The sequence below is a fragment of the Ambystoma mexicanum genome, chromosome 6p, assembly GCF_040938575.1.
Source record: "Ambystoma mexicanum isolate Mex_15411 chromosome 6p, UKY_AmexF1_1, whole genome shotgun sequence".
In the NCBI taxonomy this organism is placed as follows: Eukaryota; Metazoa; Chordata; class Amphibia; order Caudata; family Ambystomatidae; genus Ambystoma; species Ambystoma mexicanum.
The window spans coordinates 774,581,655-774,595,667 of NC_090935.1; the positions used below are offsets into that span (position 1 = coordinate 774,581,655).

The window sequence follows — 14,013 nt, forward strand, 5'->3', positions numbered from 1 at the left end:
AATTGTCTGTTTTGTCACCGATTGACCCAGTTTCCTTCCTGTGTAACCTATAAACAGCTGGTTGTCCACTCTAAGTCTGGAAAGTCTAGAGATGTAAAAGCTTAAAGCTCTTTCGGACCCAGCCTGTGTAATCTTTCCTCCTCCTTCGAAGGATGGGGTGGAGGATAGAATGTGGGTAAGACAATTTTCCGACTTAAATGAAAATCAGATATTACTTTCGGTAGAAATAATGGTTTTACCCTCAACACAACTCCTTATGGAACACAGTATAGGGTGGCCCAGAAGACAGTGCCTGCAATTCACTCACTCTTCTTGCTGATGGTAGAGCAACCAAGAAGGCTGTTTTCCACGTTAGTAATCTTAATGGACACGTGTGCATAGGCTCAAAAGGAGCACACATTAAGAATTTTAGGACTAAGTTTATAATCCAGATCAGTACTTGAAATGGGTGAGGAGGAAACACATTAGTGAGTCCTTTTAAGAATTGTATTATAAAAGGAATTTTGAAGTAGGAGCATTCTTCTGATGAGCGCTTGAAAATGGAAAGCGCTGCAAGGAAACCTTTTATTGTTCCGATATTCAGACCTCTATGTGCTAGGGCCAGAAGGAAAGACAATACTTCCGGAATAGAACATAGAAAACAATCGACATTCTTTTCTCTGCACCAGTTGCAAAACTTTTTCCAACGGCAACGGTATAGAGACTTTGTTGCTGGCCTTCTTGCCGAAAGCAACACCTCCATAACGTCATCTGGAAGGTTCCAATCCCTGTATCTCAGCCTTTCAGATACCAAGCATGAAGGTTGAGCGTTTTGACCTCTGGATGGAGAACCTGACCCTCCATTTGAGAGAGAAGGTTCTCTCTCTGAGGAAGACGTACTGGAGAACAGATGGACATGTCTAGAAGGTCCGGGTACCACGTTCTCCTGGCCCAATCCGGGGCAATTAGGATCATGCGACTCCGAAACCTTCTCAGACGCCTGACGACCTGAGGAATGACGGGAATCGGAGGGAACGTGTACAATAGTGGGAAATTCCACTCCACCACGAACGCGTCTCCCAGGGCTCCTCTCGGGGGAAATTCTCTTGAGCAATACCTTTCGCATTTTTGGTTGATTTCGGTTGCAAACAGGTCTACTTGAGGGGTTCCCCAAAGGGCGAAGATCTCTTGAATGACTTCCTGAGCCAGTTCTCATTCGTGGGATACCGTGCTCTGCCTGCTCAGAGCATCTGCCGTCATATTCTCTTCTCCGGCTAGATGAATTGCCGTTAAAGAGATTCCTTCCTGAATCGCCCAATACCAGAGCTGCATTGCCTCTCTACACAGAGGTAGTGACCCTACACCTCCTCTTTTGTTTAGGTAGTGCATGGCCACTGTGTTGTCCGTCATTATCAGGACATTCTTTCCCCTGACAGGTGGCAGGAAGGCCTTCAGCGCTAGTCTGATTGCCCTCAGCTCTAAAAGGTTGATATGTAGTTTGGACTCTGATGGAGACCAACGACCGTTGATTGTCAAATCGTTGGCATGAGCTTCCCACCCCAGGAGTGAGGCGTCCGTCACTACTGTGATCTCCGGCCATGGTTGCCAAAAAGGTTCTCCTTTTAGGATGTTCTCTGTACAGGTCCACCATAGAAGGTCTTGTCTGACCTTGTTCGGAATCTGAAGAAGATCCGTCATTTGACCCGAGAACTGGGACCACTGAGTCTTTAGGGCCCATTGAAGGGATCTCATCCTCAAGCGTGCCTCGGGCACCAGAAAGATGCAGGATGCCATGAGGCCGAGCAACCTTAAAAAGTCGTAAGCCTGGAGATTTTGGACATTTTGGAATTTGGAAACCATCTGAAGAATGTCTTGAGCCCTCAAGCTCTTTCCCAAGGACGTGTTTAATACAACTCCTATGTACTGAAGCTGTTGGGAAGATGTCATCTGTGACGTCTTGAAATTGAGGGAGAAGCCCAGTTTGTGGAGGAAGTGGCAGGTGACTTTCAGATGATCCAGTGCTTGCTCGGCAGAACACGCTCCGATCAACCAATCGTCCAGGTAGGGGTAGACATGAATCCCCCCTCTCCTGAGGTGCGCTGCCACCACTACCATTAACTTGGTAAAGACCCTCGAGGCGGAGGCCAACCCGAAAGGCAGGACTCGAAACTGATAATGTGAGTCGCCAACTACGAACCTCAGGTATTTTCTGTGTTTGAGATGAATCGGCACATGAAAATAGGCATCCTGGAGGTCCAATGACACCAACCAGTCCTGAGGTTGAAGGGCCTGAAGGATCTGAGAAAGGGTAACCATCTTGAACTTGTCCTTTCTGAGGAACTTGTTCAAGTTTCTTAAGTCCAAGATGGGTCTCAGTCCTCCCTCCTTTTTGGGGATCAAAAAATACGGGGAGTACCATCCCTTGTTCCTCTCCGCTGCAGGGACTGGTTCAATAGCACCTTTCTCCAGCAGGGTTAAAACTTCCTTCTGTAGGAGCGGGTTTAAAGACTTCAACGGGTGTCTCCCTGGTGGATTGCTTTGAGTTTGCATTAGAAAAGGAAGGCAGTAACCTTGGGCTATTATTTCTAGAGCCCAAACACCAAACATCTGAAGTAATGGCTCGCCATTCTTGCAGATGCTGTGACAGCCTGCCCCCTACAGGTGTTTTGTGATGCAAGTCCTCAAAGCGGTTTTGTGGCGGATGTTGCAGCCGCTGATGGCAGAGAGGATGCAGCTGGAGCTGGTTTAGCACGTTTTCCTCGTCCACCACGAGTGGCCTTTTTCTGGCCCCTTTGACTGGCCATTTCTCTCGCCTTTCCATATGAGGTGTAGTAACGATAGGATCGTCCCCTCCATGACTGTCCTTGCGCACGAAAAGGCTGAGGTTGCCTAATAGCAGCTCCTAAAGATTTGGCAGCTGCTTTTGAGGTCTGCAACCTCTCAAGGCTCTCGTCAGCCTTGTTGCCAAAAAGGTGAGACCCGTCAAAAGGCATGTTCAGAAGGGCGGTTCTGTACGTCTGGTGCAAAACCCGACTTCCGTAACCACGCAAATCTGCGCATTACGGTGCTAGTGCCCATGGACCTGCTTACACTATCTGCAGTGTCCAATCCAGATTGTAGGGATTCCTGCATGGCTTCCTTTCCATCTCTAACGATGGCTAGGAACCCTTCCCTTTCTTCCCCTTCTGGTATGTGCTCCGCCGCCATTGCAATGCACTCCCAAAGAGTGTACGAAAATTTTGCCAAGGCACATGTGGAGTTGGCAGATTTTAATGCCATGCTCCCCGCTGAAAATACCTTCGGTGCCCAACCATCCACACGCTTATCGTCCCTGTCTGGAGGGATAGACAGGTATGCAAGTTTGTTAGAAGCTGTGGCTGCCTGTATGACCAGACTCTCGGGAGTTGGGTGTTTGGACAGATAGCCGGGGTCGCTACTGGCCGGGCGGTATTTTGAGGTGAGGGATTTATTTACCGGAGGAATAGAATCCGGAGTTCCCCAATTCTCAGCCACCCTATTTTGCAGGGCTACATGAAAGGGTAGTACTGGGTCTTCGGTGGGACCACGGCCAATATATCTGTTAAATCATCCTGGATGAATTGGGCTGATGGTTTAGCCCATCCTAAGTAATCTACTACCTTTGTCATTAATTGACGGTATGAAGGACTGGCATGATCTCCTGGTTCTGGTCTGCCAAAGTCGTTTTCAGGAGATGTGTCAATGCCACTTGCATTGTGTAATGATTCCGCCAAGTCCCTCATTCTGCTTTCTTCTGAAATCAAACATTCTGGGACATTTGGGGTGCCATATTCCAGCCCAAAAGGTACATTCTCCTCATCAGATCTCTCCTGTTCCTCAAAAATTGAGGTCAGGGATTAGAAAAACTCCTTTCTGGGGAGAGGCTTGAAAACCTTCTCTGGGAGAGGAGGAGGAAGAGGTCTAGTACCTGGCTCTGAGGACAATACAGGTTTTGTAACCTTATCCTTCTGGCTTCCCTGGCTTGGCTGGAGCCTTTGGCGTCGAGGGTTTCGGCGTTGATGTCGATAACGGCGTCGACGACACCGTAGTCGTCGACAGGGTCTGCTTCGAGCGCGTTGTTAGGGAGAATTGTCTCTTTAGGCTGAATTTCCTAACCTAGTGAGTCCCCCAGCAGCTTTGCTGGAGTTTGTTTTTTTCTCCTGCCAAGACTGAGACTCTTTTTCTCCCACTCTTGGGCATGATTTGAGTGTGTTTCTTTGACTCTAGATGTGTTCTATGGGCTATGGGGTCCCTTTACTCCATAGGGTCTCATGTGTTTTTACTATGTGTGTTACACAGCATCCTCCGTGCAGTAACACAGGGGTGTCATAGTGACACACCACCATAGACTCCATACCCTGGGACTGAACACTGTCTCCCAGGGCATGTAAAGTCACCATTGGCTTTACTAGTCCCAAATTATTAACAGAAACCAGTACAAACCATCATATTGTGGACGTACTGGTCTGTGCAATTCGATTGCCCCGGGGTCTGTTAGTCGAGGGGGCACGTCTCCGTCCCCCCTGATCGAGTTTTGGCTGGTGGCAGTGGAAACTACTTTTTATATTCGACCGCAAATATTTCCCTATGGGATTTTCCCATTGTTCGAGGCTACCAACTTTAATTATTTAATTCTCATAGCCTCGAACATACCGCCGGTTTATTTAATTAATATTAATTCGCCAGTTGGTATTTTTTGCCAGGACTCGATTCTAAAATGGCGTTTGTGTTCTCTTCTGTGACTCCAACCCAAGTCGAGCCCTTTGTTCCACTTTTTGGCGGGCTTCTCCACAGAAGCCTCCAAAAGTGGTGCCACTCTGTCTGGGTACCACAGGGGGTGTAGGAGGGGGTTTAGGCACCCTGGACTGAGTTACCTTGGTAACTCAAGTCGCACTCTTGTGTGATTGGTCCAAGTGGTGAGCCGGCCGGCTCACCACTTAGCATGTTTGATTGACAGCTAGGCTGAGTGAATGGGGGTGTGCTGCATAAAAGCAGGGCTTTGGGGACTGGAACTTCAGAAGTTGCCACAGGATCTGAGAATCCGACGAGGGAGAAGCTGAGCCGACCTACCACGACAACACCACCAGTGGAGCCCTGCGGAACCGACTCACCACTTCCCGACGACAGAGAAGATCTCCCGGCTGGAAAGGCTTCTTCCCCTGACTGGTGGGCACAACAAGTTTAGCTTCTTTCTTCGCACCCCAGACCGGTTTGTGGTCGAACTGCCCGTGCCAAGCACCCCGGCGGCCGGATAGCCACTCACCACTGAACCGCGAATCAACAGACCGCTCCTTGTACCTGAGAAACTCCGCGGCCGGTTTCTTCCCTGGCAGTGCAACAGACTCCTGTCTTCCTCCCCGACGAGATCCTCTCTTCCCCCGGATGAAGCACAGACTTGCATCCGCTGCCAGGAACAACTGCCCCCGCTGGAGTATTCTCACCACTTTAAGGTACCGTGTCCGCCAGGCCTCCCTTTCTAAAGATTGCTACAAGGTAATAACCCCTTAACCTTCTGGACTGGGCTGGCCCGCCTTGACCTTCTAACTGGTCCCTTTCTTTGGTCGAACTCCTTTTTGAACGTTACAAGACTTTTTGTGCACTGCAACTGTGTGACCTTGGACACATTTCGTTTGATCCTCTTAAAGTGGATCCGGTCTATTGAACTCTAACTTCACGGTTTTACTTTGCCTTCCTCTCTTGTTATGTTCTTGTAAAAGTGTTGGGATCTGTTTCAATTTATTCTCTGCTTTTCTCTCCCTTTTAAACACGAACTATTAGAGTGCCATCTACGTTAAGCGCTCACCGCTGTCTGAAAATAAGTGGGGCTTTACTTAAGACTTGTCTAATATTCTTTTAAGGGAGTGTATATCTTTTAGTGACCGTGTTTCTGAATTGCTTACTATTAGTGCCTGTGTGTTTTTCTAGATGTGGTTTTAAATAAATAATTATATCTCTTTTACACCAAGCCCTGGTCAGTGTTTACTTATTCTATTGTGTTCTCTTGACCTATTATGAATACTCTGTATACTGCCTAACTCTTCTTGAGGGAAGTCTGACTGCTCAGCCACAGCTACCAAGTGAATCTGTGTGGTACAGACTGCTACCAAGTGGGTTTACTGCCAAACACCTGTAGTCTTAAATCTTTTGCAGTGGTCCCAGAGGGAACTGCACAGGTTTCTGGCTAACAGGCGTCGAGGCGACCTTCGAAGATTTTCCCTTCGAGGTATGATAGGTCTCGGACGGCGTCGATGAAGGTTCCGTCCTGGAAGGTTCCCTATCCTTCCTTTTTCGATCACCCGGGCTCGAGGGCGTGCGAGTGTCGGAGAGATGACGCTCCCGGCCGGCTTCCGAAGCAGGCGCGGACCGAGGCTTCGCTTTTTCAAACACCTCCATCATTTTGAACCTGAATGCTTCCCACTCTTCGGTAGACGAATGTTTCGTGGGGCATTTCATCTTTTTTGGAGACTCGTCTGACGACGAGGTGGAAGGAGACCTGTGGCGTCGTTTCTTCGATCTTTTTGACGAAGACGACGAGCGATGGGAATCGCTATGGGACCTCGATCAATGCCTTTCGCGTCAAGGAGAATTCTCCTCACAGGATCTCGACTCGACGCTAGGGGTTTTTCGATTGGTTTTTTGACCTACCTGTAGCTTTCCTCTCCTCTCTCGCAAGGCCTTCCCCGTCATCGCCTGACACTTCGTACAGGCCTCCATGTCGCGGCCTTCTCCGAGGCACCACAAACACTCTCAATGCAGGTCCGTGATCGACATTTTTGACCCGCACGATTTGCACTTTTTGAATCCCGATTTCGGGGTCGTGGTTGGCGTCGATGACGAGGACATATTTCGTTATTATATATCTTCTCACAGAACTCAAGGCGCGCCGAATGTCCGAAGCAACGTATACTGCGGAAAAACGAAACTGAGGCCAACGGGCGCTGCGAGTGCTACTTATACACCCCATGACGTCACCCTCGACGGAGGCCTTCGCGGGACCATCGACTCGACATCGACGCACGGCGCCCTCTGCCGAAAAAATTTCCGAAGAGCAGCAAAGCTGGATGGAATACATCTAAGATGAGGAATACGTTGGAGGACACAATCCACTCGAAGTACCGATTTCTGGCTTTAAAGTGGAGGACTTACCTACAGCATTATGCTGGAGGTAAATCCTCCACTTCATCTTCAAACTCTGGATTTGGCAGTGCAGTAAAAACAGAGGTCATTCCATTCCCACCAAGTGCTGGAATTAGAAATAATTTACTCTGTGAACCCTCTCTTGACTGGGGGGGTGGAGTAGGGGAGAAGTGGTGCAAGGATGAGGAGCATGGCCCCAGGCCAGGTCACATCTCTTCATGGAACCCAAACCTAGCGAATTTGGCATAAAAGCAAAAATAATTTCGGGAGCATAAAAATACCCACAATTTGAAATGCGAAACATGACTGTGATAGTGATTCAGTAAGAAACCCATTTGAGTGCGTAATGGAAAAAAAATAGTCTGCAAATTGCATGACTTGTATACCAATTTGGACAGCCTCTTAATAAGATTTGTGGCTTTGGCTGTTTCTGCTTCCAGTCTCCCCTGCCGAGTCCTCTGAAGCACAAGCTGCTCGTGCGTCCAAGCTCGGCTTAGGAACAGATATGGGAGTTTCCTGGGCTAGTCCCTGGGCCTCGAGACAGAGCAAAGCTCTGTCTTTTTCCAGTGTATTTTTTTAAATTGCATATTATTTTAATACAAAAACCTTTGCAAGGAATCCTCACCCCTCCCCAATCCTCCATAGACCAGAGAATTAAAATATTCCCTTACAAATGGAACTGCTGCGATCGTCAAGGCCGTCTTCTCGCCTCTCAGAAGCAAGGACCACCAGTCTGCTGCAGATAACGTCACATAGCCTTCCAGGAATCGCACAAACTGTCTTGTCCTAATCAATGTTAGAGCTGTGCATCTTGTAAACAAGTGAGGAAAGTTTTCGACAGAACCTGTGACCTTGCAGAATCTGCAACACAGTGAAATCGAGTCCCTCACAGCTTTCGATGACAAGACTTCCATTGTTTTAAACAGGTACAATTTGATCTTCATAAATTGAGGCCTGTAGTCGGTACCCAGAAATGTCCTCAAATACTCTAGTATTTTAACCCTACATCATGTTTCTTTCACAAGGTCATGGAAGAGTTTGTATTTCTTTATTTCATCATTTGTTGTTATCCAATTTAAAGCCCATAACTACTTCTTGACCTTCACTGGGTTACAGCAAAGATCCTCTACTGAGGCGCCTAACTATCCCAAGGTAGCTCTGCAGTCATCTCCCCAACTCACCAGAGCGCTCCCATCTTCTTTCAGCAGCTCTGCTTTTATAATGGCCAAGATTGGGGATGAATTTTCATTCATGCATTTTCCAAAGAAGTTCAAGATTTTCCACTAAGACACCGTTTTCAATGAGCCTAGGCGTGATTAACGTCTAACTACCGGGATTGGGATTGATTTTGGTAGGCCCAGAACCCGTTTCCAGAAGATCCCCTCCAGGAGAGCCCAGTGTTTTTTAGGAAACCAGAGCAAAGCCTCCACTCCGTAAGTCACACCGCGACCACCTTTGCTGTGTACATCTCCAAAATGGGTAACAGTGAGTACCGACAGTTCCTACGTTTGCTAGGGCAATCGTTTTCCCCTTTAGGGAAATCAGAGTGTGCGTTTCTACAACACTACTGGAGATGTGAATCCCTAAGTACTTAAACGATCCACAATGTCGATCTCATCGGCCTACGGGGCTCATCCGAAGGGCTGTTTTCTCTAGGCGCTTCCCTTTTTTATTGTTAAGATCTTCGTCTTTTCAATGTTAATTTGGAGATTATTTTCCAATGCGCATTCGTTCAGGGTCTTTATTTGTCTTTGTAGTCCTTTTCTCCAGCCACAGAAGGCGGAAAGCAGCTGGTGTTTTCCATAAAGCAGGCAAGGTCAGAAAGTATTTCCTATGCTTCTCCCACCCAAAGAAGTGTCTGCAATGGAATTACTGCCACTTCTTGCCCACACAGCCAAACTCAGAATGAAGCCTAAAGCCTTCTAAATTCAATTGTACATAACAAAATGTACTTTTTAATTCTTTGTTACACACAATACAACATACGCTTTTCCACAATAATTAGTCCCAAGTGGGAGCTCAGAAACACATTACACACAAATGATAAATAAGGACTCTTTCTCACGCAGCTTTATATCAGCAGATAGATAAGCGTGGGTCATGAAAGAACAAGAACATAGCAGCCTTTTCATCAAGTGTTTATCTACTCGTTTCCATGGTCGACACTTTCCTACCTCACGGGTTTAAGATGGATCCAAACAAAAGACCTGCAAGACCAGGAGGCAGAGTTGCATTCTTTTATATTTGGCGTAGAAGTAAGGCAAAGAAACAAAGGTGGCATAGTTTGTGTTAAAGGGTTGGGAATATGGCCTCTGTGTCCCTAAAGCTAAGATGGGTTTCCCTGCCTAAAGAAAACTAGTGGAAATGCCAGTATGTCAAATAAAGAGTCTGTCACTGTCGTGTCCAAAAAGCCTACTTCTGACCCAAACACTAATAACCTAAACCAAATGTGTAAGGTGTTCTCTTCCAAAGTAAAGTGGTAATGACAGTTTGTGCCAACAGAAAGGTTCCCAAAGTCTCGGGTGATCAAAACGACATCCCCTTAATTCCTTCTGCTTTCTTTTCCTTTCTTTATCTCCTCGGGTCCCAGACCCCATATATTCTTGAACAAACATCCCAGTACTTTTATAATCTCATTAGGGTGCGAGTCCCAGATTTGCAGTTCTGAATTGTACCAGCATGGTGTACTCTCCTGCCAAGCACAGGTTTTCTCCTAATTTGTCCTTTTTGCTTTCAGAGTCCCAGACCCTCTATTCTCAAATTCTCAAATTCTCATTTGGGTGGTGGTCCCAGACTTGCAGTGTGTGGTCGCAATAGCTTGGTATACTCTCCTGCCAAGCGTATGCTTCCTTGTGGACTGTCCATTTCCCTCGGGATCCCAGACCATCTTATTCTTTGGCTCTCATATGGGTGCGGGTCCAAGACTTGCAATGCTCTGATGCAATGGTTTGCTTTACTCTCCTGCCAAGAATATGCCCCCTTGTGCACTGTCTCTGATTCTCTCCGGGTCCCAGACCCTCGTGTTCTCTTGCTCTCAAAGTAGCTCCTTCTCTGTGGACTACCTTTGTGCTCCCGTTCGCCTCCATGCACGGTGTCGCCTCTCGAGCTTCCTCGTCAGAGGATGGCTCTCTCCATGTTGCATTCCCTGTGGGGTTTTGTAATTCCCTTGGCCAATCAAATGTAGTGAGAGACTAGACTGTTCACTCCGGTTCTCTGGAGTTACCTTCAAACTCCTGGTCATCTTCTTCGTCACAGTACTTGTATTGGAGTTAATGGGAAAGAGTTGGTATTTTCAGGGCCGCTAGCCAGGTCTAACATACACCAGGATGGTTGACCTCAGTAGAAGACATTGACACTGACTGGGAAAAGGGAAGGAAAGTTTGGCTTGGAGAAGGAGAAGGAGAGAGGGTCCAAAAAAGCTGTGGAATACCGCTTGCTCTGGGAATGGTCGTCCCTAATCGCATAAGGAGCTTCCCCTCCCATGTCATGCTTTCCGGGAGGACTATTGTACTGTGGATGCACCATCCTGGCCCCATGGGAAAGGTCTCTGCTTAGGGGAGTAGGGACGACATCCACAAATTCGTCACACTTGCTATCGTCCCAATCACACTCAACCCCTACTCCTATATCCTCGCTTCTTTCGAGAGCAGTGTCTACATGAGACACTTAGTGATTTTGAAACACTACGAGTTATTTATGACAAAGAACATGTGAACTAAATGGATAGCAACATGATGTATCACTAACAGTGGTATGGAATGAGTGTACATTTTGTTATGCAATACTTAATATTGTGGAATTAATGTGCAGGCGGTAGGTGGCAAACCTTGGGGAGGAAAAAAGTTGTAACTGTTTTTGGAACGCATTTGTAAATGCAGGTGGTGGTTCTGTTTTGTTCTGGTATTTTTACAATTTCCCCCACAGTCCCCTCTCCTGCTATTGGGAGGTGGGGGGGAAGGTTCTCTCCTATACTTCCCGCTTAAACCCCTCCTCGCCACTCTTTTTTAAGGGGGAATTTTTGAAAATCAAAATTTTGAATACAATTTCGTAAACAGGGAGCTGGATCTTTTTCATAACAATATCTAATAAAAACAGGTGCAGTAAGTATATATATATTATTTTTTCATTGGTCAGACTGTGGTGTAATGCTTGTGATACTAGAGAGGCAGGATCAAGTGGAGCAGGATCAAGAGTACAGGGTATTGTAAGGAAGGCATGGTATCAAGAATAGACAGACACAAGTGATCACAGTTCAAGGGTGTTTATTAAACTGCATAGGTAGGGTGGATAAACGTCTAATCTAAACCTAAATCTAAGATGGGAGCAAGCAACGACCATCAAATAATAATTAGGCAGTCCTAGTGGCGTTGTGTCAAATAAAATGGCCTATACTAAGAAAAACCCATTACCAATCCTTACACTAAAATACAAAAGTGTGGGGGATAGGGTTCACAAGAAAGAAAGAAGTGTTCACAAATGATAAGTCAGGATGTGTTAGCCGGTGGTCTCCCTTCCGCACGTTTTGAGCACGGGACAAGGCGCGACTCCTGAGCACAGCACACTCTCGAGCTTTCCCAGCACGAGATGACAGTTCCGCTTCAGGTATCGGGGCCGTCGATGGTTAAGTCTCTTTTCTATAAAAAGTCTCTTGCCTTCGAGGACCCGATAGGCTTCCCAAAATAACTAACAAAAGAAGTTCTATTTCAAATTTACCTTGGGTGATGGTTTCACCCAAGGGTCCCCTTCTTGCGGGTGCAGACCCCTCAAACAGTTCTTATCAATATCAGGATCTTCGGAGGTTGTCTCTCCTGCTTCTGAGTATCTGATAGACTCAAATAATCAAACAAAAAGTTCTTTCGGATTGCACTTGAGGTGATGATTCTTCACCCCTGGGTCCCCCTCTTCCGTGCGCAGACCCTTCTCCAATATTGGCCTCCCTTTGTCAGGTTAACTCTGCCTCTCCATGTCAGGTTTTCCTCTTTTGCATTCACAGTTCTATTTCACATATACGTTGGGTGAGGACTTCACTCCTGGGTGCCATTCTTCCGGGAGCAGACCCTTCTCGGCTGTTTGCCTCCCGCCTTCTGGTTCACTCTGGCTTGGCACAGATGCCTTCTCCTAGGCATCCATACATCTTAATGTCTTTTAAAACAGTTTCCCGTGGACCTAAGTCTGACTGGTTCACGTTTGTCAACACACTACTTCTTGGGACTTCAGACTTCGTCCCTCTTTATTGGCATCCCTCCTCCGGGTTCACTCTTGCCATTTCACAATTCCTTCTTGCTTTCTCTTGATACAGGATTCACTTCCCTTGCTTTCTCAACAGTTTGTCGGTCAAAGATCTTCGACTGTACGGGGATTTTGTTAGACCCTGTATGACCACTTTGAACTTTCTCTGCAGCTCTGCCACAGCCTTCTGGCAGTAGTAGTTTCACTCAACATGGGATTAACCAGAGTCTCTCCAGTGTGCACCCACGTGGTGCCGATTCCCTCTGCTGCAATTTTACAGTTCTTTGAACTTTTCTCAATGTGCCACTTTGCGACTTTCATTCAACACAGTTCGGCTTATCGGTTCTCCCCTTGACCAGCTTTAATGAATCGCTTGGCTTTCCTGGTATCTGGAATCAAGGCCAGTACCACGCTAGCAGGCGTCTCCCTTGGTTCTGCTCATCAGTGTAGGCACGCTCCGTTGACATCAGCGGCAACACACTTGAGCTATTGTCCGTGGTTTTACGATTCCTTCTGCGGAGGTCTTACGGGCCTGCGTCGGAAAGGGCAGGGTTGTTTCTCTCTCTGTTATCCTTTTGGTTATCGATGCCTTTCTCCTCCTCTTGAACTGCCGTGCCTGGATAGCTGTCTCCTCGTGCGTTCTGCCTTGCTTGTTATGTGCTTTCGTGCTCCACCTTTTATCCCTGTGGGAAAGGGAAAGGGCCGTCAGGTGTGTGTGATCCTGGTCAACTGCCTGACTTTGCCTGACCCGTGAGTTGGGACATGTTAGGTAAACGGCTTTGGCGTTGATCCATTATCTTTCATGATGTGTGAAAGGGTTTGTGTCGGAAAAGGGTGGGGGGGGTTGAATTTCTGAGCCTCCCATATAGCAGGATGGGGAAAAAGTATTATACAGGAGTATAGTCCGCATGCTTAGGGTTTGGGCAAGTACGGAAGAGTGAGATTGGTAGGGGTTGTGGAACAAACAAAAATGACCAGAATTGTTATCATGACCTGAACAAGGGGGATTGGGGAATGTTAGTGTGATGTCAATGCAGTATACTGGGGTTTCGGGAGAGAACAATCAGAGAGACGTGAAAAAAAGTATTCAGGGAGGTAACAGAAAAACAAGGATTCTGGGAGTTGTGGTTTTTGAGTGTAGGTGATTGGATTTTATTAAGGGAGCTTCTTTGGTTGGAAGGGAGGTGGATGTGGAATAACCAAAAAAAAAACTCAAAGTCTTCCTCCCTGGTAGAATACTGCATCTCTCCTGGGGTATTCCTCCAAGCATATCCCTGGGCTCCCCTACTCAGATGATCCTCCCTCGCTCGTCCGCCCCCAGGGGTGGGGATCTGAGAGCGCCAGCCCTTCCCTGGTTACCTTAATAAGGGATTCTTGAGATCAAACTGGAAGAATACCCTCAGGTTTCTTACAGTATTGACATCTGAAGTCCTTCTAGGATTGTACGATGTGCCAGATTGCCTCTTAGAGGAAGGTTATCCTTTTATGTACAAATGTTATGTCTAGTATGTATAATAAGAGTCTGCAACCTTGTTGTCAACCAATAACTACAAAGAAGTGACTATCACACTTTGTTTTTTAAGTCTTGTAAGTTCGATAACACACAATTTTCATAGATCTTAAATTGCACCATGTCAGGGGTTAATCAAT

The 14,013-nt window shown here is 46.9% G+C and overlaps 1 protein-coding gene across 1 annotated transcript in view; it reads right to left on the minus strand.

Annotated features, from left to right (window-relative positions):
* Positions 1-14,013, minus strand: part of SKIC3 (SKI3 subunit of superkiller complex) — a 2,336,627-nt gene that overhangs the window by 1,479,257 nt on the left and 843,357 nt on the right. The window lies entirely within an intron of this gene.